This window comes from Catharus ustulatus, chromosome 8 (assembly GCF_009819885.2).
Source record: "Catharus ustulatus isolate bCatUst1 chromosome 8, bCatUst1.pri.v2, whole genome shotgun sequence".
NCBI lineage: Eukaryota > Metazoa > Chordata > Aves > Passeriformes > Turdidae > Catharus > Catharus ustulatus.
In genome coordinates this window covers 8,621,662-8,649,156 of record NC_046228.1, presented here as the reverse complement: position 1 = coordinate 8,649,156, position 27,495 = coordinate 8,621,662, and the positions used below count along the sequence as shown (strand labels likewise).

The following is a 27,495-nucleotide window of genomic DNA, read 5'->3' as shown; positions in this document are numbered from 1 at the left end:
TCCATACCATGAGGCACTGCACTTCTCAGATTCTGTCTAGGAGCCTGAACATTACGGGAACCCTCCTCAGGCATTCAGTAGTGTAGTAATGTACTTTTGACTTGAAAGAGCAGTCAGAATATCTGACTGCTGAGATAAACAAGGCTGAGCTAGACTTCTTTTAGGTCAAAGAAGGCTTCTCTCCCCTGCAGAATCCATGGCAATTAGTAGATTTGTATGAAAGTTTTAGTCAGCAAAAGGTTAATAATAGTAAGCATAAATATTTTGGCCTATTGTGCAGAACATACAAATATTCAAGGGTGTTTGTACTGAGGCTTTTGGCTGGACCTCTATAAAGATACAAGCAAGAAGCCAAACATATGTTCTGGCGTTCTAGGCTTTGATTCTTAATCATGTTCTGTGCTTGCATTCAGAGGTTTGCTTTGGGACCATCTCCAGTGTGAGAAAATGTGACAGAGAAATCAAACACAGAGGTTATGCATAGCGGTGCGCTGTTCCTACGTGAAAGGGAGTTTTGTAACATTATTCTTCTTTTGACAGCAGCCTCACATTTTCCCTTGGTTTATCTTAACTGGGAATAACCCCTAAGACAGGATGTCTCTGGGCACTTCAGAGAAGTGCTTTTTGAAGGCAAAGGAAATGTTGTTACAGGGGTGAGCCTCACATCTCTTCAGCAGTTAACAATCCTATAATACCACTGCTGAGTGCAGTGTGTGTCCATGGATGGTCTCAAGTGTAGCTGCAGTGCCTGGCTTGTGGCACAGGAATCTCTTCCTCCAGGAGCATGCTCCCTAGCCTTGCCAATACTTGGCTCCCAGAAACAGGCTAAACCAGATCAGACAGGCCATATAGAAAGCACTGGCTGGGCACATAGACCTGCAGAGACCATGTGTCACAGCACAGAAAAAATCTGGTATCAGCCGTGACAAAGAGTGAAATATGAAAGCTTCCCAGAAACAGAAAAATATGGAAATAAAGGTTTTGGGATGGATTTGGATTTGGATTTGCTTTAACCTGGTGTTATGCTCTTCCACACCTAAGAAATTTCTCAGGAAGGGCTTCCATATTTTTCAAGGTGTCACCCTTTCACTTATTCTGTTTACCAGGAAAAAGTGCTTACTTTCTATCTTGCTTTCTGTCCAGAAATGTTCCTTCTTTTTAATTTTTAATTTTTTTCTTAATAATTTAAAATACCCAGATAAAAAGTCAATCAGCGTATGAAGAAATGCAAAAAATTAACTGAACCCCATTGTCTAATTCCAAAATGCATTTCATCTCCTTTGTAACTTTCTGCACTTTGGTAGTTTGGTAATTACAAGGGAATGTACTTCACTGGATAGATCTCATATCTGATATATCAGCAGAGGAAAAGCCAATGGAAATATCTCAGTAACCTGAGGTCAAGCTGTAATTTCCTGAGAAAACAGAAACTCGGTTTATTTTCTTCCAATCAGTCTTGTCATCTCTTCTTCCTCACATGTGCAACTTCATTTTCCAATGCACATTTCTGTCTTATGACCGCTTGAGGCACATGGCAGGTGTGAAAAGCTGATCTATCAGCTGTTGAAGTCAATGGATTTTGATCACAGCTTGCTTTGCATTGGAATCTAAATTGCTCTTTCTGCAGAAAATGTCGTGAAATATTGGTCAGGAACTTGTAAGAGGAAAATGGAACTGAATTCAGGCAACACCCTGCACCAACAGAGAGCACTGAGAGCAAAAGAGCAGCAGCAGGAATAACATCATCCACGGGCCAAACTGCAAGATAATGAAACTAGAAATGGGGCAAGAAGGAGGCCAATTAATTCCATCAGAAGGTTGTCATCTAGCAGTTCAAGACAAGGAGGAGACACTGTATGAAATAGAGATGAATGTGGCAGTCTGCCAATCTATCACAATATTCTTTTATTAAAGATGTTTATTAGTATATTATATTTCAAATTAAATATTTATAGTTCTGTTAATAGAATGTGGAAAGAAGGCCTGTTCCAGAGATTCATCTGTACAAGTTGTCCACTGATGTAAATTAGATCAGTGAAGCTTGGATATTCATGTTTGCAGTCATTGGTGTTTCAGGGCTGCAGGCTGGGGTGGCAGCTGAGCCACCTGTAGGCACGTTGGTCTCCTCCCCATGAATGTGTGCACCTCTTACTTTCCATCACAGTGTTTTCTTTCCTGCATCAACTGTTTTGCCCTCCAACAGTTCTCAGATGGGATCTGTGTTTCAGCCTCCATGGCTGGCAGGCCAGTGCTGTTATTCTCATTCTCCCACATGGAGACTCCTGCAGCTTTTAAAGGACATGCAGAGAAGCAGTGCCAGCTTTGTGAATATACAGCCCCACCATTCTTATTAGATTCCATGAAAGATGAGAATAGGCCCTTTGATGCTTTCAGTGAGTGCTGAAGCCTTTAGCAATGTTGTGAAAGGTCGTTAGAGAAGAGCTGGGGGGGACAGATTCAACTGGTACTCATGGGAATGGTCCTTGGGATGTGGAACTAGTCTGGGAGAAAATGTGAAAACAGAAGTGATTTATATTGAAATGAGGGTTATGAAGACAGCAATGACCACTGAAACACACACAACAATAACTCAGAGCAACCTCTCCGGCACACTCTGCTGTGCCATCTTTTTAACCCTGGAGGAGGTGACTGGGAAGAGAGATTTAGAGCAGATCTGTGGGACTGATATGAGTGAACGGATCTGACTTCTATCTAGGTGCTCCTGGGTTCTCATCAGCCCCTTTCAAGGCGTGAGGGAAACCATCTCAGTCCTCTGTGATCTGCTCCCTGGGACACAGATAGCAGGACAAAGCAGTCATTCTCTTTTTCTCCCATGGTAAGTGGTCTCTGCCCTTTTGATATTAAATATATGGGGTCTTTCCAGAAGGGTAGTGTGAAATGTCAAAGAGATAATGTATTTAAGCATTCATCTAGTTTGCAACCATTTTATGCCCACCACACAAAGACATAGAAGGTTTCTCACTCATTTCTCTGCACTCATCATGCTGCCATTGTGGGACCAGAAGATAATGAGATGAATAGGAAGCATTTCCACAGCATGAGCGATGTAGGAACATCATTATTAATGTTCGTACAAAATATCCCATCTCTACATGATGTCTACATATCTGAGATACAGCCCTCTGCCAGATATAAAAAACCATGCCCATCCAACAGTGATCTGTTACTTAATGGAAAGTCTGCTCAAATTTCAGTTTAAATTGCATTTATTATTTATGTCTCAAGTACAGAGAATACTGAATATGTCTTCCCCTTATAGTGTTAGGGGATTAGTAGTTTCCATCTAAACAGGCAGATATTGGCCCAGAAGGATGTTGAACATGTCCATATTCAATATTTAAAAAATGCAAAGATCCTTTGAAATCAGTGCAAAGAAATTATAACGAAGCAGCCTTTTCTGTGCATACTGAGGTGATAATTTCCATGTGGTTGGGGTCAGCACCTGCAGCTCTGCTCCCAGTCACCAGTGCCTTTCCTTCTGGCTCCTGGTGGGGTAAGTGAGCGCTCCTCCTGGGTGAGTGTGCCAGCCTGAGGGAAGAAGCTGTGGGGATGGGATTCAAGGGGATGTACAGGGCTGCACATACCCATGGTGTTGTTGGAGGTGATGCACACAAAGATGCTCACAGTGGCATTACCTGTAGGTAAACCTTGCACTAGATAACAATATTCTGATTTTGGTAGTCTTTTTGTGGCTTGCCTGCTAGCAGGGATAGTTTTCAAACAGGATATTGAGATGACATTTTTAGTTGTTAATTTGTGGCTTTTGTGACCTGTGATTTATCACAAACAACTCACTGCACATGTTCAGTGCTCAGCAACCCACATGTGACATCTCTTGTCCTTGCTTGGGTGGGTCGCCCATTGCACTCCAGATCTCACTGGCACAGTGAATCCAGGTCTTTGAATAATTCATTGCCAAGACATCTGGGCCTAGCTGACAAACTCTGTGTTTCAGGTTGTTTTTTCCTAAAGCCTTGGAACAATGCAGTTTGTCTTCTCACCAATTCATTCATATTCATATTTTCATAGTAGACATTTTGAGTGCTTTAGTAAAAGCTGTACCCAGAAGTACATGCTGGAATTGATGGGAGAGTGAGCTAGGAATTTTCGTGATATTTTATGGGTTGGACAACAACCACAACCTGATCCAACAAATTTTCTTGTTCTCAAACATTTTACTGTCAATACACTCCTCAGGAATGTACTCAAGAGTTGTTCGGGGACATGGAAAAATATTTACCTCAGCCTTCCACAATTTATTACTTATTGTTTGAAAAAGTTGCCTCTTTTCTGCGCCAACATTTATCATCTTGGGAACACACTGGAATATAACAGTGATATTAAACAATAATGTGCTCTTTGCTGGGATAAAATAATATTGCTGAGCCACTGCAGAGGAAGCCAAAAACCACATGTGAAATAGTTCTTTGGAAGGGCAAAAAGTCTGAAAGTTTGTTAGCAAGTATCTTAGCTAGTGGTGCAGACATCAAATGGCCTCAGCAGCACTTGCAAAGCTATTCTGAATATGCATTTTCCCAGGAGTGCTGGGGCACAAAGACATTGTAATGAAGGTTAGAAATGTAAGAATCCTTCACCAGTAAGATATAATAACATTAAAAAAACCTCAGAAACAACAACTTGCAGAAGATTTAGGGGAAGAAATGGTAGACTGTGAGTATTTCAGCAATTCATATTAATTTAATTTTTCTTTGCATGGCCCTGAGTGAGACCCTGCCTTAGTGTCTGGGTGGAGGTGGCTGTTCAAACTTCTTTTTTCCTTCTTCACCCTGGCTGGAGAGGGAGGGATTGCCATCCCTCTCCTCCAGTTGTTCAGCTGCTTTCTTAGCTGAGCACTTCTTGCACAGATATACATTTTTCTCCTCCCAGTCCCCAAAGTAGTCTAACATTTTCTCTTGTGCAGTTTTTTATATGTGGTGAAGGCTTCCCATACCAAAAAAAGCACAGCTGCAAAACACAGCATTCTTTAAATATTTCCCTAAAATTCCTCTTTGCTGAGTTGCTGATGAAATACTTGGTGAGAGCTACATAGTCCTGTGTGTTTAGTAAAATTCATGTCGTTGAGGACTTCCTCACTGTCTTGTTGTGCCTGCCTATAACCTCCTGTGGGATACCCAGCAAGTGTAGGGGAGGAGAGACCATCTTTACTGTAGTGTCTCGATGCAGCCTGCTACAAAAAGCCCTTAAAGCTTCCTCCACAACCCATAAACCATAGAATCATACATCAATTTTGGTTGGAAAAGACATCTGAGATCAAGTCCAATTGTTAGCCCAGCACTGCCACGTCCACCACTAAACCACGCCCCCAGGTGTCACATCTACAGATCTTTTAAAAATTACCTCCAGGGATTATTTAAACACCACTTCCACAACTTCCCTGGGGAGCCTGTTCCACAGATGGGCAAGCACAAGTAAATTTTTCCTTATAGCCAATCTAAATCTCCACTGGTGTGGCTTGAGGACATTTTCTCTCATCCTGGGAGAGCAGACTGACTCCCACTTCACTGCAACCTCTTTGCAAGTGGTTGTAGGGAGTGAAAATGTCATCCCTGAGCCTCCTTTTCTCCAGGCTAAACACCCCCAGCTCCCTCAGATGCTCCTCCTCAGGCTTGTACTCCAGGTTCTTCACCAGCTCCATTGCCCTTCTTTGGGCTCTTTCAGATCACTGCAATACAGCAATTGATATAAGATGTGTTGTGAATCTCCCTTCTCCTGTCAGAGGAGCTCAGCCCACTCAGCTGGGTGCCAGGAGCTCTGTGCCCATCATCAGCTGAACCTGCACCTCCCCAAAGGGGCACCTCTGGTTGGAGCCTCTGTGGGTGCCAGGAGCAATGGGGGTGTGCTGTGCCATCAGCATGGAAGGGGCTGGGATTTTCCTGGGAGTTAGTGGGGTGCACTTGCCCCATTTCAGCCAGAGGCTCTGGGTTGTGCACCTATTTTGGCACTACACAGGTATGTTATTTAACCTTCTAAAGCCTCGCCTGTCCTGTGGGTGCCCCTGTGTGCACCAAAGAACAAATACAAACTTTTATTCCCTTTTGATGCTTGCAAAGGGGTAAGAGGGGGTAAAGTATCACTGCTGTGCCTGGAGAGAGAAGAAAGAGCATTAGAAGGGAATGGCTAAGCTGAAAGAGACGGAGCAGTTCTTAAAAAAAGTATTAATAACTACTAATAAAGGCACATTTGAATACTGTGTTTAGGTTGTGCCAGATCCAAAGAGCCCTGCATGGTCTGGAATTGTCCTGGCCCACCTCTGAAGTCCTCCCACCTGAAGGGCAGGGTGCCCCAGTTTCTTAAAAGTGCGCTCTGGACTCGACACTAGGTGTGAAACAAATCTTTGAACCCTGGGTGCTTTGCCCAACTCCTGTTCCTTTATTAGAAGCCCAGAAGCCAGCATGGAACAAGCAGGGTAACAGTACAGCACGGCACATTTTTATAGCAAGGCCAAATCTTTATTATGCTTCTTGGCCCAGTTTAGTGGAGAACACTGCTGGGCCTGATTTCAGTTTTGATATCATACACCGAGGCTGCAGACCCTTAAGAGTACAAGCTGGAGAAAAGAACATAGAAAATGTTAGGAATGAGAAAAGGCCATTCAACACATTGATGCTTGTCTCTTGTAATACAGCGTTTCCCCCAGGATAGCATCTAATTGCTTCTTGAACGAGCCCACTGTCTTTGCCTCAACAACCTTGCCCAGTAGGCCATTCCAAACATTTATTATTCTTTGAGTGACAAAGCACTTCCTTATGTCTCCTCTGAATTTGTTTTTTGAACTTCCATTTATGCCCCCGATCCTGTCATCTGTGCTGTATCAAAAGTAGTAACATGCATTGATATTATCCATTCAGCTAAGATTTTTGTATACTTCTGTTAGACCCCCCTTAAATGCCTTTTTTTTTTTCTCAGTTGAATAGATTGAGGGGTTTTTTCACCTTTCAGTAACTTCTACAATTTTATCCTGGAACCAAGTTGAGCAAAAATATTTGTTAAAGCCTGACTTACATTAGATCACACTGAATGGATGTATAAAGTCTACTGTAGAAACACATTTCAGTAATTTTTTTTCTCCCACTCTTTTAGAGACTAAACTATCATTTAGTTTCCCCGATGTTTGCATCTGGTTATTTTGACAAAAGTTAACCAGGAAGATGGCAAGAATAAAAAGCTTGGTATGAAATTTGGAAAAATCCGGTCTTTATCTTTTTCATGTATACTGTGGGCTTCCTCCCCACTTCTCTTTCTCCAAGTAGTGGTTTGGATTTTTTAAGAGAATTGCTCATCATATGGGATTTTCCATGTGATAGTGCTTTGCAGAATCTTTATGAAGAAATGTCAGAATACATCTGTGATCTCCCCAAAAGCCACTGAACCAAACAGTCGCAGGTTCAGCCCTCATTCACTTCCACAGCCGAGGTGAATAGTTCATTACCTTTTTGGATGACATTCCAGGGCATGTGTTATGCAGGAGGCCAGAACTGATGATCTAATGGTCCCTCCTGGCCTTAAAATATATCTACAAATAACGATTATAGATGAAATATATATGTCCTGCACAAAGTAAAAACCAGCAGGCTTTGGGTGGGAATAAGAAATTAAGGGAAAGAATTTTGCCTTATCCTTTTCCCAGAGGCTGGACAAGCAGCATTAGCCTGATGGCAGCTGTGGCTACTTACTCATTGTCTCTTAATTTTTTTCATCATGTTAACAATGTGGGTTTGTTTTTTAGGCCATCTGTAAATCTTCTCATTTTCTCTGAATTCCTTCCCGACGCATTTCTAGGAATGTGAGATCTGAGTAAGATCTGCGGGTTGTCCCTACAGAGCTGGGCTGAGCTGGGATTATTTCCTCATGGGTTCTCCAATGAGGTAAATGCTTTCCAATAGCATCAGTGAGTTTAGGATCAGGTAAATTAGTATTGGCACTAATTAGCTCAGACAAAGGACTAGCATAAATCATAGTTTGGGTTGAGTTTGGTCTCATCCTGTGTGTTTTCTGTGCAGGTTTTCCCTGTGGGATCCAGGCATGCTGCTGGACCATCACAGCTCAGGGAATCATTCTGCTCTCCCCTGGCTGGGACCCTGGCTGTCAGTCAGCCCTCCACCAGCACTGTGGAGGACTATGCTGGATCATCTGTGGGTAAGGAGCAGCCCCATAGGTCTTGGGAAATTATTTTTGCTATTATGCTACCAGGGAGAGAAAACTGATGTATGAGACTGTAATTATTGGGATCATGCTTCAGTTCTTCTCTGAAAAATCTGAACAATATTTGCTTTGCTCCAGGCCCAAGGAATCTCCCATGACTTGTCAAAAAATAATTGTTGGTGGTACAATAAATTTGTTGTTCAATTCCCTAAGTGTTCTGGGCTTTATGCAATGTGGAAAGCTGATTTGTTTATATTCATATTTCCTCTATATTCCCTTACCCATTCTTTGTCATTATCTTTATTTCTACAGGTTTATTTCTCTCCAGTGTTTTCTAGTTGTTCAAACTTTGTGTTTGTATATTTATTTAAAGGCAGATTTCAAAAGAGTTCAGTCTCTCAGTTTACTGAAGGATTCAGCTTCTTGTTCGCGCTTCATCTCCCCTGGTATTTTTGTGAGTGCTCTTGTTCTCCTTACCCGTCTATCTAGCGCTAACCCCTTTGGTCTCTTTGCTACTCACGTCTGTTGCTCACAAACCTCAGAGTCCTGGTTTTGAACTACAATCCCCTTACATTCAGAAAGTCTTTGGACATTATCTGATCCTTGTTCTACACCTTTTTTTTTTTTTTTCAGTAGAGGAATTCTGAGGCTTTTGACATGTTTTTAGAAGTCTGAAATATTTTTCTGCACAGATTTTTGTTTTCCCTCCTAAGAGGGCTTCGTTCCTACCCCATGTAATGCAGCTGTGGGAGCAGAGGGGCTGGAACCCAGCACTGGTCACCACCAGGAGAGAAGATACAGGAGCAGGGTACCAGCCTGGGGCATGGATGAGCCTGGACCAAACCTTTCTTCTGTCACAGGCTTCCCCTGAGGTTCCCCTGAGGGAAACCATTTATTCTTTCTGCTTCAACACATCTGTACAAAGTGCTGATATAAATCCATCTTTAAACAAGTGGTTACAAAGAGAGTTTCAGAAGTGGCCAAAGATGTCAGGCCCTGCATGGAGGGCTTTGCTGTGTCAGGTCACTGTGACCCAGCATGAAGGTGCTCCCTGCAGAGATCTTCCTCACCCCTCATGCAGTGTGCGAGGCTCCCATCAAGGAACCTGCACAAAGGACATCTGTCACTTCCCTGGGACCAGAACTGCCTGGAGGGAGGAACATCTCTGGGAGGATCAAGCTCCATGTCCTGGCAGAGGCAATGTAAAAAGGGCTGTGAGATTTTCGTTATCTTTGGCAAGTTAGTCCTTCCATTCTGTCCAGTGTTTCAGATTGTTAAGACTGCTTGTCCTGTCAGGACTACCAACTATAACTAGACCATTCACTGGATTTAAACATTTTGAAGTGTTTACAACCACATCTCCTCCCCAGGGGGATCTCTGAGCTGCACTGCTGGCTATATTGTCTTTGGCGAGCTCTATAGAGTTCCTGAATTTATGTGCTTAAAAATCAATGAGCCTTGGTTAGACAAGAACCTGAACACCATGACTCCACCCCTAGGATTTCACAGGGATTATGAGAGACATAAATAAACCTTGGTATTGTAGCCTTTAGAATTTCTATCAAAATTTTAACTAAATTTAAACTTACAAGCCAGATGCGCCATGAGAATCAGACTTTAAAACGTAGGTCGTGTTTATGTGGTAAGGTATGAGAAGATATTTAATTAAATGAATTCTAATTGAGGCTTCTGCAGCCTTTGCTAGCCAACAAGAACTAGTGACAGAGCAGGTAATGAAAAGCCTGGTTGTATGAATATCAGATCTGGGCTCTTCTGTGCCATGCAGGTCTCATGTCCAGTTTGCTCCCCAGGCAGCTGGGTGGCAAACACGAGCGTGCAGATATGTCACAGCCAGGCTGTCAGTATGAATGCCAGCTTGCTCCTCCCTTGGTCTTCAGAGCTCCCCAAAGGCCTGCTCAGGCTCTTTGAAAGTGAAATGAGCAGAGCTTGGCCTTATGTTTAAAATACAGCCCAGCCATACCAAAAGGAGTGCCCTGCGACCCCTCATTTGGGGTGGGCCACGTGGACAAAGTCCTCATCACAGGCTCTCTTTGCTGCAGTGCTTTGTGCCAAGCTGCAGCAAGCAGGATTCTTCCTTCTCCTTTGAAAAGAGCCATAAAAGAGGCATGGAGAGATGGAAGAAACAACCAGAAGAACCCAGAGAGACAAAAAGAGAGAGAAAGAAAGAGACTGAGAGGGAGAAAGGTGAAAGAAGGAGCTGTCTCAACAGTCAAGGAACAGGTGGTGTGTCATCTCCCTCTCAGAATAAAGAGCTTGTGTGGGAAGAGGGATATGACAGATAATATATCAAAGGAAATGAATTGCAGGATTACGATCCTGACTTTGCTTTGTCAAATTTGCAGGTGATTATTGTATAACTCTCTGCAGCTCCTCTCAGTGACGGAAGCTCTTCAGATCCTCACGACATAGAATCACTGGAAAAGGCAACAGCCCCTCGGAGAGATGCTTACCTAAACTAGCCAAAGTCTTCTTAAATCGCCTTCAGGCTTCTTCCAACACTGTTACACATTCTCTGTAATCTCTATGTTCTTGAGATGCATTTTCCTCCTGACAAAATACACCTTGAGATATATTTTCCAGACTGATGGTAAAATTTGAGCTCAAAAAACACACTGGAAATCTCTGAAGTAAAATTTTGTAAAAATTTATAATTTTCAGTTTGATGTTGCAGTAAACACACTTTGGAACTATTTTTTTTATATCAAGAACCAAGGACAAATCCTGGGCAAAAAATGAATAAGACCTGCACAGATAAAGATTTATACTCAGAAAGTTTTTAACCCTTTTTTTAATATGACAGATGGTCAAATGAAGAAACAACTTCAGTCCAGCAAATAAAGTAACTTTGATATTCATATTCTGTAGTAGATACAGGATCCTTTGAGGCATCCTCTGACTTTCAGCTCCTAGAAACTCAAGCTTTCCCCTGGGAAACAAAATAATGTCAAAAAAACCATTAGAGGATTGTGTCCATTAAGACCTGTCCAGGGCTAGCTGTGGGAGTCTGGAGGGAAAAGTAGGTTTTCCTAACCTGTCTGAAATGGATTCTAAATGCTGATACATAAAATAGTAAAGGAAATTTATCACTACGTCTCCCTCTCCTACTTGGCCTTTCCTCAACCCTTAGTGTTCATCATTCATGGCTTTAGAATGGTAAAAGTTGTAAATGGAGACAAAATCAAATCAAAACAAACCTCTTAAAAACAAACTCGGATCCAAGAGATCACTCTTGCTCTCCAAATCAGGGAAATTCGCACCTCATTGCCACCAACGGGGATTCCAGACAAGGCATATCCAAATGGGAACAAAGTTATTTGAATGAAAAATTCAGCCATCCTCCTTCCTCAGCCTTCCTCCATCAGCTCCCTGAAGTGACAAGCAGCAAGAAACCTCTTCGGCCTTGCAACGTTTGAAGTGAAACTTTTTGGGAAATACTGAAAGTCACTCACAGTCCCAGGGGAATGGTGATCCATTTTTTTCCACCCTCCCTTCTTTGTAGTTTGCTTTCCCCCATATACTTTTTTTTTTCTTTTCTTGCTGCAGCTTTTCTGATCACAGTATCACAGTGACTTTATCGCCGTCACCTCCTCATTGTGAACCAGCCCATCCCTTGGAGGCAGAGTGCTATTGTGGAGGTGGTAAGTAATTTGTTTTGTTCAATGGATTTCTTGTTATGCATGCATGCAAAGCCACTTTCATCTCACATTTAAATTTGTGCTTTCCCTCTTATGATTGGTTTTGTGACATCAAAAAGCTTTCAGCATCTTCAAAAAATCAAGAAGAACAAACTCTTAGAAAAATAAAATAAAAATAAAAAGAAACCCTTCCTAATACACCCAGCATTTCAGTACAGCTTTAGAAAAGAAGAGATTCACATGGGATACTGGCTACTAACGACTATGGAAATAAGCCTGATTTTTTGATCTCTAGGCCCAAACATTATTCATTTTTTTTTTCCTTAGCCTCAAACAATGTCTTCAGATAGCCCAGGTAAAAGCAAGCCAGAAACAAAACAACATCATAGAGGAATTGCTTTATGCAGATACTTTCAGCTACACTACACAACTCGCATTGTCTTTGAACCCAGTGTGATGAGAGAATGATTTGAGACTCCAGGGACAACTCCTGGATATGTTTTTACTTCAGCACACTGTAGTGAGACAGAAATCTTTGGCTTGAGAAATGTGTTCAGCAATCTTCTGCATTTGGGGGGTGTTTATTTCTGTCTCTCTAGTAACTCTTTGGACAAGGTAGAGAGCTGAGGTCAAGGAGCAGACACACTGTACGTATGAGGTTATGGAGAGTCTCTTTAACCTTTCAGAAAATATTTTGTCCATGCTTGCTGAGTGGCTGAGAGCAGGGGTGGGAAAGTCCAAGCAAATCCTCCTCATAACCAGGGTGGCTATAATTGTAAGGCTGATTTTCAGCGAATGAGCCACGTATATCCTTTGGTTTTCAGTCACCTGCCTACTTTTCTAAGAATGCTTTTATCAATTTACTTCTTGAGAATTAGTTAGAATTTGCCTGAATATCTACCATGAATTGAAATATTGAACCTCAATACAGGTGAATTGCACACAGCCTGTGCACTCTGACATGCAGGACTCAGGTTTCTAGATTCAAATAACTCCAGAGAGAAACACAGTCCATAGAATGGCTTTCAGAGGTTTTCTTAGAAATTGCATCATAAACTATTTGGAACATTTATCTACAGTTCAATTTGTTTCCATAAAAATCAGACTCTCTCTAGAAGCAACTGAACAGCAAAGGTATTTTAAAATTTGATCCTCTGTGACATTTCTCATTCAACACTCATTCTTTGATGAAGAGGTGTGGACCATAGGGCAAGGGATCTTCTCTGAAGCAGCAAGGCAATGCACACAGCAGAGGCCCTGCTGCCTCCCAGGCATCCTGGCTCTCCAAGTCATGGTGAATAAGTGATGCTGGCTGGGACATGTGTGCTTTTAATAAAATGCTCTTTAGTGTGGAAAAAAAACAGAACCCTGTCTTGCTGCAGATTTACAGCTATAAAGCTGGAGTCACTTTACTGACCAAAACAGAGCCCTTAGCAAAAAAAAACCGAGCAGGTCAAATTTAAGCACGAGCATGATCTTACATCTCACACTTTTGGAAAGTCCTGGGATGCAGAGACAGCCATCCTGCACTTCCAATAAAATCTCTTGTCCTAGATTTTTCCTAGGGCAGGGGATTTTCCTTGCCCCAAGGTGGGAAATACTAGATTCCCATAACTGTGGCAGGAGCAGGGGACTCAGTTTCACAGCTGTTCATGTGAACCCACACTGTCATAGGGAACACACCTACCAGCATTTGGCCCAACACGTCTGCGTTGGGGCTCAAAAAATGTACAAGAGGCATCACACAGAGCAAAACAGAGCTCTGACCTACATTCTGTGTTGTGCACCTGCCATCCCCCTTTTTAAATTGCTCACCACATCCAAGGCAGGCACAGAAAACAGAAATCTCAGTAATAAACAAAACCTTTATTGAGAGTTAATTGCACTGCAAGGGTGCTTGTTTTAAAGTGATGTATAGGCTTTGCTATCCCAGCTATCTAACCTGTCAGTGCTCCTGGGACCTGGACCCAGAGCCACAGAGGGATTTAGGTGCTTAATTCTGGCAAATGTGTCCCTTTCTTTCCCAATGAAAGTTCTCAGCCCTTTTGTCAATGTGGGCTGAAGGTATTAATTTTCCTGAGGAAGGGATTTTGGGTACTGTGGGAGTCTTTCCACTGCCTTGAATGCGAGCAGGACTGAGCCCTCATTGCCTGATTACAAAGGTAATTTGAGGCCATTACCAGCAAAGGCAGGAGGAAGGAGGTCTTCTAGCAGGGCCTGAAACCTTCCCCCTCCAGCCCCATGTTCACTGCTGCCCTTGAATTTTAGGAGCTTTTCATTCTGGCAAATATATTTTATGAACCTGATGTACACTTAGCTAGAACAATCCCACACTGGGATCCAATTTCAGACCTACAAAGGTTGATTTATCCTTTTTCAGGCTATGTACTCATTTGAACTAAAATTACCCTGCTGCCAGCCTTCTTGATAGCAATTACATCTAAAGAGAGAGAACCACTGAACTTCATGTATTGGTAATGGTCTTTCCATCTATATTTTTCCTTGGGGATAAAGTTGTATGGGAAAATTAGACACATTAGCCTAGGAAAAATAGTGAACAAAAATACATATTTTATACTTTTAAAAAGTATCCTCATGCTACCAATTACAGACATTACTTAATGCAGGTATTTTAGCATTATGGCGCCAATCTGTATATAAAACAGAACAAAACCATTTTTGATAGTTATTTAAGGGCATTCTAAATACACTCAAGAATAGTACATTTTAATTTTCAATAATGCCAGCAGACTCAAGCATTCAGATTTTAGCATAACCAGCAGGAAAACTGTTTGATGTTTTAATTATGTCCCAGAAAATGCTGAATGTGTTATAAAAGAAATCTGAAGAGGGGAGGGGGGAAAAAAGGTTTTTATTACTGCTCAAGAGGAAGGACGTTTTACAACATAGCATTAAAAATGTAAAATGGAATAAAAAAGAATTCGGATAGTCAAAACTTTGTCTGCAACAAAGTAGGCCAGAGAAGCACAATAATATGTCTGTTAGAAGCAGTCAGCAGTGAGAAGTGAAGGAGAACATTTACATAGACACAGGGCTGAAGGAAGGAAAAAGCCTTAAAATAACCCCAAAGTCTTTTAAATTATGTTTAAGACTAGCCAGAACCCGATAACCATTCCCAACAAGGTGTCTCGGAGGATTTCAGAGTTCCTGATTAATGTGGTGACCTACTGCTCTCTGATGCAATGCATTTAAAACCCAGCTGGGTATTCGCAGTCAGGATGAGGCTGTTGGGACTTCCTGGGGCTCTATCCTGCTGGCACCGGGGTCAGGCTCCGCAGCAAGACTCAGGAAAGGTGTCCCCAAGGGAGGGGAAAAACGAGAACCTGAATTGTTGGGAATGAATTGAACCAGATGTACAAAGCCCCAGCAATTCAAGCAGTGATAGGAAGTAGTGTGTGTGTGTGTGTGGAGGGGGAAATTAACTCTTCCTGCCCTTGGCAGGTGGAAGAGGAGGAGGAGGGAGGACAGCACGAAACCAGTGCAGGGACCAAGGCAGGGTGGCAGAGCCACTGCAGGATGGAACTGCTTGAGGGGTGTGGGTAGCCAAAGCTTCTCCTCTGCTCATCACCCTGCCAGTCCTTAAATACCCATATATCCACAAATTCACTCATTTCTGGCACCCAACATTTTACCTTCCTGTTATCGTGAGCTCCTTCGAGAAAGCAAAAGCTTCCAGTTTGTTATATATATTTGTAATATTTATAATATATAATATATATTATATATATGTATCATCTATATAACATATATATTATATATATAATTTGTGTAGTGTCAATACATTTTTATCGCAAGAAATGTTTATTTCAGATTTTTTAAAAACATCAATGCAGTAAATTTGTGTATGTATATTTATACTCACATACATATACAACACATATGAAAGGCAGGTCTGTGACTGTACTACATAGATACATCTTAGTGCCATTGATGCTTAAAAAAAGCCATAACAAAGCTTTCTGAGGCTATGGCTTGTTAGAAAAAAATAACCCTTTATTGATAAAATCATAAATTATGTATCTAAACAAAGCAAACAAAAAAACGGCCTGTTTTATTATGTAGTTGATAATGTCAAAATGATGAAAGATTTTGGAGTCAGATGTCAATGAAAGAGTGCTGTGAAACCTCCTTGAGCAGAATGGTATTTCAAAATGTCCAGTGTCATGCCTGGGTATTATGATATATGTTTCTTATTTACCATCTCAGTTCTTAGAGCTTCTGTGCTTTTGATATGTTGACTGTTTGCTTAAACTCTGTGTGCAAAAACAAAGCTCAAACACAAAGCTAGAGTATTAAGATTAAAGAAGAACTAGGATTCCAAGATTAAAAAGGGAGATGAATGTCTCTTGTAAATGTGTATTGTTAGTCTGATTTTAGAGGTTTTTTGGCAAAGATTAAAAAAAAATAAAATCAACATATTAAAAGAATAGTCCAAAACGCTTTAAAAAGCATGCATAGTAGAAAAGTCTTCCTCCAGCTGCAAATGAGCCACACATTGATGCTCATGACAAAAGTTATTGTTCGAGGGGGCAGCAAAGCCCCAAACGATGCACTTTGAATGTTTTCCCCTTATTGCACCCCATTCTCTTATGTCCTTTCTATTTGATTATAACCTGAACCAGAGGGGTCGCGCTCCCGGTGACAATTCGGAGAGCAGAGCAGGGCTCTCCCCCAGCCCAGGCAGGTGCTCCGTGCCCAGGTGCAGGTCCCGGTCCCTGTCACCACACAGAGGTGTCTGCCAGGACACACGGACCCCTCCGGACCGCAGCACCGGGATGTCCCAGAGCATCGCACATCCAGCGTGCCCTGCCCACCTTCCATCCCTCCCCCGGCAGAAGTGGCACTGTCACCAAGTGAGCAGCTGGCATTGTTATCCGATGCTGTAAACTTTCACCTTTCGAACAGTATTTCTGTGTGTTTCTGTGTCTTTGTCAAGGCTGGGAGTCTGAGAGTTCAGGGAGACAAAAACTTGCTTGACAAGCAAAGGTCTTTTCTTTTAAAAAGGAGAGGGAAAAAAATGCTTCAGACTCACGGGTATAGGTGAAATGGCAGAGGCTTGAGACAAAGATCAGCAGTGGGATCTGTCGTGGGAGGATGCTGGGAGAGGGATGAGCATCCTGGGGCCGCCCTGCTCACCCCGGGGAGCAGAGGATGGAGCACCTGGGGCTGGCACCGGAGCGGTGCAGCCGAGAGCCGGGAGAGAGCTCTGCATTCAATTGATTCCTACGGCCTCTTTTTGTTTGCTGCCATTGTTTGCAGTCGCTTCTGGCCGGGCCGGAGAGGAGGCGATGCTCCCCCAGCTCCTCTCCTGGAGATGATGCTGAACAAACCCCGGCTGCCACGCACCGAAAGCGACCCGCAATCCCCGGTCACTTACGGGCTCTTTCTCACTTTCTGTGTGTTTCACCTTTTTTGACTTGTGAACTATGAAGTGTTTTCCAGAAGAGTGTGTCCCTTTTGAAATGCACATTCTTAAAGTGCTGTACAGCATAAATGGACTTGTTTTTCTCAGCCACCTCTCACAGACATCTTAGAAGTAGACCACAGAGCTCCCCAGAGGTCTGCAGACCCCCGGGTTGAAAACTAACGCTCTAATGTTAATCCTTTCAGCTGCCCAGTCCAGGAAATGTGATTATTTTGCAACTGAAAGAACAGAGGCAAAGAAAGGTGATGCCAGAAAACAGGAATTTTAAAAGCGCTGCTCCCATCTCGGAGCACAGCCACGGCTGGAAGCGAGGGGTGGTTTTCCTGCACACAAGTCTTTCAGATGCTATTGAAATCATTCCCGAAATGTTCCCCTTTCATTAGTTGTCTAAATTCACATCCATAGGCGCTAAGTGCTGACAAATCCCTCTGACCTCAGAGCCTGTGTGCCTGCCCACCCCCCGTGAAAATCAGACCAGTTTGGTCCTTTCTGGAGCACTGTCTGTGGCTGGGTCGTGAAAGGAACCAGCGCCGGGTTTTGGATGAGATACTGAGATTTTAGAAGTGGTTGATGTTCATAAACACTGGGAGCACGTCTCCACCTACTCTCCTGGGATTCCTCTCCCTTAAAGTGGAGCACAGTTTGAACACTTTGATTCCTGCAAGTATATTCAAATTAAATTTGGCATTCACAGATTTGTAGATTTTTGAGGCCAGGAGTGCATCCTTTTTTCACCCATTTTTCCCTGCATTCAACCCAATAATGTGCATCTGACTAGAGCATAGCTTTTGTTTGATTAAAGAACGTCTGCCAGAAAAGTGTTCAGACCTGATTTGAAGACATCAGGAGAGAAAGACTCCACCTCTTCCCTTGGTGGTTCATTCTAGTGGCTAATCACCCTCAATGTTAAATATTTGTGCCATTCTTGCTAGATTAAAGAGCATTTCAGTACGTGGCATTCCTGTGAGATAATGCTTGCAATGAAGTAACCTTTTAATCTTCTTTTTGATAAATTAAACAGTGTGAGATCTTTAGATTTTGCACTGTCAAACATTATCTACAGTCAGTAAATCATTTCTGTGGCTCTTTTCTGAGCCTCCTCTAATTTCATAATACCCTTTTGTAACATGACAACTGGATCCCACAGTCTAGCATATGCTTGCCTGTGGTGTATTCTGTAACCTGCTTATTCTTTTCTTTGCCAAGAGGGTGAGAATCTTCCCACCTAAGTTTAGCCAAACTAGAAGTTCTTGTATCTGAAAATCAGCAAAATTTCAGTTCATCTGCCAGGATGGCTCTGTAGTCCTCAGAGGCAGATGGACACTCCTGAAGGGCAGGCTTTCCCATTTAGGCAATTTTGCTTCAGGGTGTATCAGAACACCTTTTTTTAGAATTCTTCCCACCTTGCCAAGAGCGTTGCAAGTGGCACCCCCATATCATCAGCATTCTCTTTTGTCCCCCTGTCAGGATCTCTGTTCTCCCACACCTGTAATCAGGAAAGACTTTGAGAGGGCAGGTCAGAAATGTTTTCAAAGAGAGGAAAATTTCCAAAAACAATTTGCAGAGATGTTCTAATGTGAACGTAATTTTTTCTGAGCCTGATTCATATGCATGAGGCTATTGATGTTTACTAACTGCATCCACTCAAGAAAACATCAGCTAGTTGCAGACAGACCAGTACTAGTCATTGCAAAAATTTGTTAAGGAGAAATCACATTCAGTGATGACTCTGTGTTGACAAGTGTATTTTGGAGATCTGCCAAGTAGCCAGCTCTTCACCCATTCATCCTGTGCCTTATCAGTATTGCAAATACCAGTATTTCAATTGAAACAGTATGTGAATTAAACTTAACAGCAATTCCATAATTATCTTGGTTAAGAAATTCATTATAAAGTACCTCTAATCTTCATTTGCATTTTTCAGTCTTTTTTCTTATTCCTTTCAATTTATTTTGATTAATTGGCTCTTTTGAGCCAACTGGATATGTTCCTTGCTTGGACTCCTGTTTGTATCATTGGTGTAACTGTAGGTGTCTAGTGACCACCATCTTTCATGGTTGTAGCTAATTAACTCCTGGCAGTCAGGAATGCTGCACTGAATCCGTACATTTCTCATAAAAGGAATTATCCTTGATAATACTTTTTCTCTTTGCCGTATTTTGTCAAGAAATCCAAGTAATGCTTTATTTAAGAGCTGCATGAAACCTCTAGCATATGCCTCCCAAATGGAGGACCCCCTAACAGCGCAATTGTTCCCCTTGCTGTGTTCCAGAGAGATCTTAAGGAGGAACATGTCCTGTTTTCTGGTTTGATTTAGTGGTCTACAAAGTCTCCCACCACTACCACTTTCCAAGCTTTCTGAGTCATCTAGGTAATTGAAGAAGCACTCGAAGTCCTGGTGTTCACTCTGGGCTCTTGATAGCTAAAAAAAAAAACAGATAATGGAGCTTTTAGTGTTCATATTTCGCCTCTTTTACCTTTTCTGTTGTTCTGTAACAGGACGAGATGGCTCCAGGAAACAGCACCACAAAGTCAGCAGCATGAAGTGGATGATGATGTGGTGACATTTCCTGAAAGTCTTCTGCTGCTGGTATTTTGTGAAGGGTCTTGACAGTGTGATGGCATCCCACAGCTCCTTGAACATCTTCAGGTAAGTTCACAGTGTACCCACAGGCCAGCCAAATCACAGAATAAAGACAGGGAAGGTCTGTCAGATCACAGAGCACATGCCCCTGACAGTGAGTGCTGTCGTTCCTGCTCCAGCACATTCAGATCTCAAACTGAGACCACAACTGATCTCAGCTAAAGGGCCAAAGGGAGCTGGATGCACTTTTTCTTCATTTTGTTTTGGTTTGGTTTTGAAACCTGGTATTCTCAATGGTTCAGAAAGACTTTCTGCTGTGTGCTAGTGGATGGAAAGCTAAGCCCAACACTCCAGTCTGGTTGCTGTGCTGTCCTGACTGGTGATGAGTGTGGGTCAAAGCAAGTCACTTTCTCCACCTTTCCCTGAGAGCGAGTCATGATGGACACTAATAAAGTAAGCCTTCTCATCCAGACAAGTGGTTTTTTTTTCTTTTTTTTCTGAGAGTCTTTATAGAGTGCAGACAGAAATCAATCCCCACACAAACTAGAGAAAAGAAACCAATAACACCCAAGACTGTGAAACCTGTGGCACAAAAATCACAGTGATCAAAGTCAAGTACTTTAATAGCTTTAGGCAAAAATACCTCCCAGTGTTGCCTCTTTTTGACATCTCTGCTGATGCCTGGGACACAGCAGAGGAATGGGAAGGCAGCCATGCTGATGAACACCACAATGACAAGGACGAGTCTCTGAAGGAACAACATTTGGGCCCAGAGCTAAACAAGAAGGGTTGGAAAGAAGCAGGAGTGGGAAGGCTTAGCTGGTGTGAGACGAGTGGATGGGAGAGTGAGCAGTGCTGTGGGTGACAGATGGGAGCTGGGAGGAGGAGATAATTGCAGGGGAAGGAGGAGTGGGAGCCAGGAGAGTGGCTGTGGCTATAACTAGAGAAAGCACTGGAGAAAGGTTGGTGGAGAAGGATCAGAAGGAGCGAGGCAGGTATTCTGTGTGTGCAGTGGGCAGGAGCAGAGGGGCTGGCAGGGTGAGGGGAAGGAGGGGGATGGAGTCAGATCTGTGTGAGCTGTGTAAGCCACAGCTCACCTCTGTTTCCTTCCCACTACACCCATCTAGGGAGAGCACAGCCCTTCACAAAGCTGCACTGGGAGTGATGCTCAAAGGCTCATTTGTCTGGGCTGGGTGAAGACAGGGCTGTGCTGACTCCTTGTCCTCTGACACCTCCAACCTGCCGAGCTTTGGTGTCAGCAACCTGCCAGTTGTGCAGCAGAGCTGTTGTCGTGTGTTCTGTGATTCTAACACAGCAGGAAGTGTGCATTCAACTCCAGAGACAGCACAGCAACCCAGCCTTGAAAGTCACAGTGCATTCAGCTTCTGCCTCTCCGTGCAACTTTTTGTGGCACAAGTTTAATTCAGCAGGATGTTTGTAGTTGCTGATTTTTATTCTCCTTTCCTGGGGTTCATTTAGAGCCTTACCTCTGCCTGCTTAGCAGATCCTTATCTCCCACTGAACTAGCAAAACTTGGGGTGAGACAGGTCTCTTGAAGAGCAGAATTCAATTCACATGGCTACAGGAGACCCCTAGGAAATTTGGTCCATTTTTTTGTGGACCAAAGGAGACAATTTGTGACCACACATACCAGTCAGGGAGCCAGACTTCTCTGTCCCAGCCTGTGGGGCTCCTGCTATGACCCATTAGGGGTGCACCATTCCTCAGGAATGAAGACAGCTAGGTTGCAACAAACAGTTGTGGGAAAATATCAAATCAGAAAAAAAAAAGGCAATTAAAAAATCAGGGCTTACAGTTGTTGTAGGTCTCTGACTTTCATGGGGGAAATTTGGAAGTGCTTCTACTCAAACCTGAAGTATGTTGAGCTGAATGGCAATCACTGCAAATTATGAAGATTCAAGCAAGCTTCTCTGTATTTGTTTCTTCCTCTTGCCCCATGTTATTTGCTGTACAAATCCATTAGCATTGCTTTTTCTTCCAGCATCCAAGATACTGCAGTCTATCACTTGAGCTATTCACATTACATTTTTTCCTTTCTTTGGAAGACAATCTTGTCTTCAATCAAAGACCTCTTGACAAAAGGAAATAGGAACAAGAACTTGAGATGGCATAATGCAGCAAAGTGCTTTCCATACACCTGCATAATACAATTCAGTCTGCCTTTACTTTCAAAATTATGCTGAAAGATTTCTGTTGTTTACATTCGTTTGTGTGTGCCCTGACCCATTGCTCATTTAACCTTGAGGTTCCCTTCATTCCTCCTTCCCCCCACTGCTTCCCTTGTCTGTACCTCCAGCAGTTATTATTTTCTTTGTTGGTAGCAGTTTCTGTAATTGTGTTGCTGCAGCCAGCACACAAGCATTTCTTTAGTCCTTTTTCATACCAAGGAGGCTGAGTGCAACAGTCAGGTGGGTGTAAGTATTTTAGATGATTTGTCAAACAGAATCTAGTGTCTCATTTTTAAAACATCTTCTTTAGGGCCAGTGATGAAGGGCTTTAGGTTGCTTCAGGATTTTTTTCTATAATGAAAGGATATATTTGAGGGGAAAAGTACTTAAAAATCAAAGGTATGATGGGAATGACAGTGCAGAACTGGAGTTCCAGCAAGGTCTGCTGCTGATTTTGGTTGAGTCATGCTGTCCTTTGAGAGCATGCTGGACAGATTCCCTATGGGAAGCAAGGAAGACAGGAATTATTACTTCCTTGTGAAAAGGTAGCTCTTACAGCTCCTGCAGGGCAGGTGGAAATCATGCTGTGTTACTGACACCCACCTCCTTAGGGTGCTCCTGCTACAGATCTTGCTTTGGGTTTCACTGAGGAACACAGTGAGGATACATTTGCCGTGTCCCAGACATCTCCTCTTCTTTTCAGACTCTGCTGGGTTCTTTATTTGTTTCCCAGTGTGGCTGCTATTACTGTGCTCACTTCTTTCTTTCTCAAATCACTTTGTGACTATTTACTTACCTTCTCACATCCTGGGGCTGATCCAAAACATGTTGACTTTGTTGGAATCTGAGCTGTGATGAGGTAAGGTTTTGTAGGTTGGTTTCCTAGATCAACTGAGAGGCAAAAGGTAGGCAGGAAGTCTGAGGGCGACTCCAGCAGCAAGCATGTCTTTCCTCACAGAAAAATCCCTTAAATCCTTTAATTTCCACTTTCCACTCACATCCTTAAAACTTTGTTCCTGTTGGTGTACTTGTTTGAGAGAGGTAGAAGCACTTCTATCTGATCTTTTTTTATCACCTTTCTGATATAAGACACAACACTCAAATGTGTCTTCCCAAATATTTTTTGGCCAGAATGTAGCTCCAAGCAAGCAGCTCTAAATGTCTCAGTGTTCATTGCTCCCCTGTGCTGGCACCCTGGGACTGCTGAATCCACATAAGAGTGGTCAGGAGTAACACAGGGATGGATCCCATGTGTTAGGATGGAAACCTCAAATGATCTACAATTTACAGCATCCCTTAGGGTGAAACCTGTTCCCACCCACACAGTTGTCAGGGTCAAGCCTGTTCAGTCACAGTTATTGGGAATGCTGTAGATGATTCATAAACCCTACCCACCCCCTTGATGATTGTCATAATCTGTGCTCCATATTTAATCTCAGATGGCATTTTGTGGCAGGAATCATTACTTCCACAGACAGAAAAGAAAGAATGAGAAGTCTGTAATTGTTTCCACTAAAAATTCCAAGTGGCTTATGATTTATGGGACAGTTTATTCTGTACCACTCGTGTGCATACTGCTGTAAAATAACCTGTGATTTTATAGACACCCTTTCCACCTCAGAGATGTTTTCCTTTTGCTAGTGAAACCAAATCACTATTTCTAATACTGCATAGTCCCCTACAGTCTGTAATAGCTGCTACCTAAGTGAATCACTAATGATGATATCCTTATTTGAAGAAAATCTGGCTGCTGACATCTTCTCTGTTACTTATCTCTGTGAGTCTGTGCTCTGTAAATTCACTTGGGCTGCATTGTTTTCTACCAGTGACAGACCTGACTCTTTACTGTAGTGATGAGGTGCAAGCAATTCAAATCTTCTGAGTTAACAATCCTGGACCTTTATCCCTCCCTTCTTTCCTCTCACTTTTTCCACTGGCAATGCCAGCTATTACTTTTATGTTTCCCTGTGATCCACTGCCTCCCTGACTCCACATGGGATAAAATAGCGATTGCATCCCTGTACCAACCAGCTTGACACAGAAACACAGAAAGGGAGGCAGGGGGCTGGTGGGAGTTTATGCCTCTCAACAGAGGCTTTAACTGTGGGTGCAATTGCAGAAGTGCCTATGAATATGCCTCACTGGTGTTGTTTTGTCCTGGATGAGACTACAGACTCTTTGGAAAGACAATTTGTAGCATAATCAGGAAATAATAGGAATGATTTTCTTTTTCCATCCTTACTTCTCTAGCTAATTGTTTTTCTCTCTTTAAACTTATCTATAGACTTATAATCTCACCTTAGACTTAGGAGCCAGCACAAAAAGCTCTTACCCACCAGGTGGCATTTTTTCACGTGTCCAGCCTTAATTCTAATGTGAATGCTTTGTACATATAATTATAAAACTGAGGGCCAATAAAGTGCACCTGTAGAGCAGAAACTTGACTGTTCTCGATTCTGTTCTAATTATCAAGCCTTAGAGCAAAAACTAGGTTTCAAAGAAAACTTTCTGTACAGGCCTCAATAGAGTTAAAGGAGAAACATTTTAAGTTGATGAGCTGACACTTGTAGAAGCAAATATATTAAATAAATCATGATTCGTTTTGGGGCTAAATCTGACTTACATCAACTCTGGAAAAACTAGATCCTAATGAGTGACAGTTTGGTGTTTTCTGTCACTTCCTACAGTAATGGCCCCAAGCTGACACTGCTCTGTGGGAGTCTAATACTTCTGAACAAAAGTTTTTTGGAGTGAGATAGACAAGGTAGAAATCCCAAGGTGACTGGAAGGAATGTCTAATGACTGGAAAGACATATTTACTGGCAGACTGTATGTAAGCTGTGACAGTTGACAGGGCTTGATTGTAATAAATATAGTTGATGAAGAGAAGGCTGACAGGTGAGGACAGAGAGAGAAAAAGAGTCAAAAGATCTGCATTGGCTGAACCCTATTAATGGTAAGTTGGTAACAAAGCCCAGAGTCATAAAAGAAAACAGGTATTGCAAACTGATGTCTAAACAGTGAAATGTGTAGGACTTGCAGGTTGCTGTAACAAGCTCAGATTTGTTGACCTTTCTTCCAGCTATTTTGTAAGTGGTGTTTCCAGTTGATATTTCAGCAGGCAGGCACCTGATATTTTTAAATACTGTGTATGATTAATCATGTAACAGAATAAACCCTGATCAAGGTCATAATTATTGCTTCAATCTCTAACTTTTGCTGCTTTGATCAGGGGATTTGATGTTGGAAAATGTGCCTCCACGTGCTGTGAGGGAGTAAATCTTGCTGGAAATCTGTTCTGCTGGGAACAAAAAGGATTCTTGTAAAGGAAATTAAACAACATAAAACCTGAAAGTGTTTCTTTAAATGCAGAGGCTCACCACACACACACACACACACACACATATGGAGTGATTGACCCTGAAAATGGAAACAACTCTGGCATATTAAATCATGACACTTTATAACTGACTGGTCAGAGTTTCAACAATAGGATTTCCAATGAGCTCTGCACTTTCTTCCCCCAGGCAAATGTCACACACTGAAACTAAACAGGATCTTTTTTTTTCCTTGTTCATCCCCACGTGCTGTTTTCTGTGCCCAAGATACAAATCTTTATTCAAAAAATGCCTTAACCCTTTGGAAGGGCAACCCTCCCTCTTCATGCCCCAGGAGAAGAGAGGTTTGTGTCAGCTGTGGGACATGGGGACATTTTGCCGGCTTTGGTACCAGGGTCAGTCTGCATGTTTATTGCGCTCCCATTTCAAAAGGGAAGAAAAGGGAAAAAAAAACAGTTGTAAGGGAATATCTATCTGGAGGAAAGCATTCAGGAATTGCACAAACTTAGTGTAAAGGTTAATAACAAGGAATATCCCTTGTTGGGAATATCAAGTGAGAGCCCTTCTAAACTCTGGGAATGGGCCCATTTAACAGCAGTGTCACTGCTTGCTTGCTTTCACCACACACTGACAGAGATGAAAATCCCCTCACCTTCTTGGTTGTATGAAACACAAAAGCATTTGTGAAATATTTAGGCAAGTAAAATATTGAGAGAACCTTTCTTTTAAAAAATTGCTGTTATTTTAAGTGGCTCTCCTCCTTTCCCCCCCACCAGATGCCAGAGTCTCTTTAAGTGGTGCTGTGACTAAATGAATTGTGGGGAGCGCTAGGGAAAACAAAAAGACACCATAAAGTCACACTACAAAGACTCTCAGGGCTGCACAGTGCTTACATGTCAATCACAGCAATTCTCCCTCTTTGCCTGTCTCCCACACAGCCCTGGATCCAGCCACTCTGCTTCTCACTGCTACTGTTTGGAATCGCAGGATTCAGAGCCCGGCTTGTCAGCATGGGAGTTGTCAGCCTAATTGGCACATCCACACACACTTTGTACACTCCTCTGGTTGTCAGTGCCTGTGCACACCCCTGTGCACACCTTGCAGAGTGTCCTGTCAGGTAGAAAGCTCTCCACATGAGCACATCTGGATTGACATTAAGATAATGTTTGTATCTGATGACTTTAAAATAATTTCTGATCTTAAGGATTCTATGAGGTCCACAGATACTTTTTAGCTGTCCTTTGTGCAGTGGTTTATTGCATTCCAAGACATTGCACCCACACCTCATCTGCTGCCCTGTGCATGTGATGTCAAAGTGAATTTATGGTCATTTACTTCAGTGGCCATCCTTTGATATTCAGGCAGAAGATGGGGCATCATTTGATTTAAATAGAACAAATACATTTAATTGTAAATCTATGAATACACAAACACACACAGAGTTTCTGCATTGAAGCTCAGCCTGAACTCCATGTCAACAAATTTCTTATGTAGTGAATGGCTTGAGCCAGGCAGCTGGAAGCACAAGACAAAGAAAGTGATATGTAACTATGCTGTAATCCTTGGTTTTATTAGTTTTTAATATGTGTTTATGGTTTTTTGTACATACTTCTCCTGATTTTTTTTTTTTTTTGGTTTGACCTTCTTCCAGAGACTACCACACCTTCAAGCTGATGAGAGAACAGAAATTTTATTAACTCAAAAAACAGTGTGTGGAGTCAGTGTTAAGTGGCTGTAGATGCCTTGCCTTTGGTTGTAATCTCTTTTAGGCTCCAGGACACATTCAAGGTCAGTTCCTTGTCAGAAGAGGTAAGTAGAAGACAAAGCAGGAATTAAAATCTTCATGGAGTGTGCTTTCTTTCACAGGGAAACCTGCATCAGGATCAGCCTTTCATTTCAATGTTGAAAATATTGAGCTGTGTTTTTAAAGTGAATGTAACATTAGCACAGGACTCATTTTTCTAATGTTTCATGGCCTAATCAAAATACCACTGAAAGCAAAAACTGAATTCAAATAACAGGGAAATTTTTCTGGGGTTAAATTCACCAGGAAGAGAACAGTCTCTGTCTAGAAAGTAGGGATACTCTGCAGAGTGAA

The 27,495-nt window shown here is 42.4% G+C and overlaps 1 long non-coding RNA gene across 1 annotated transcript; it reads left to right on the top strand.

Annotated features, from left to right (window-relative positions):
* Positions 1 to 8,090: 8,090 nt before the first annotated feature.
* On the top strand, positions 8,091 to 27,166 carry LOC116999668. Its single transcript, XR_004418597.1, has 4 exons — positions 8,091 to 8,178; positions 11,749 to 11,843; positions 19,786 to 19,936; positions 27,049 to 27,166. It is a non-coding gene; the product is annotated as an uncharacterized LOC116999668 (long non-coding RNA).
* Positions 27,167 to 27,495: the final 329 nt, after the last annotated feature.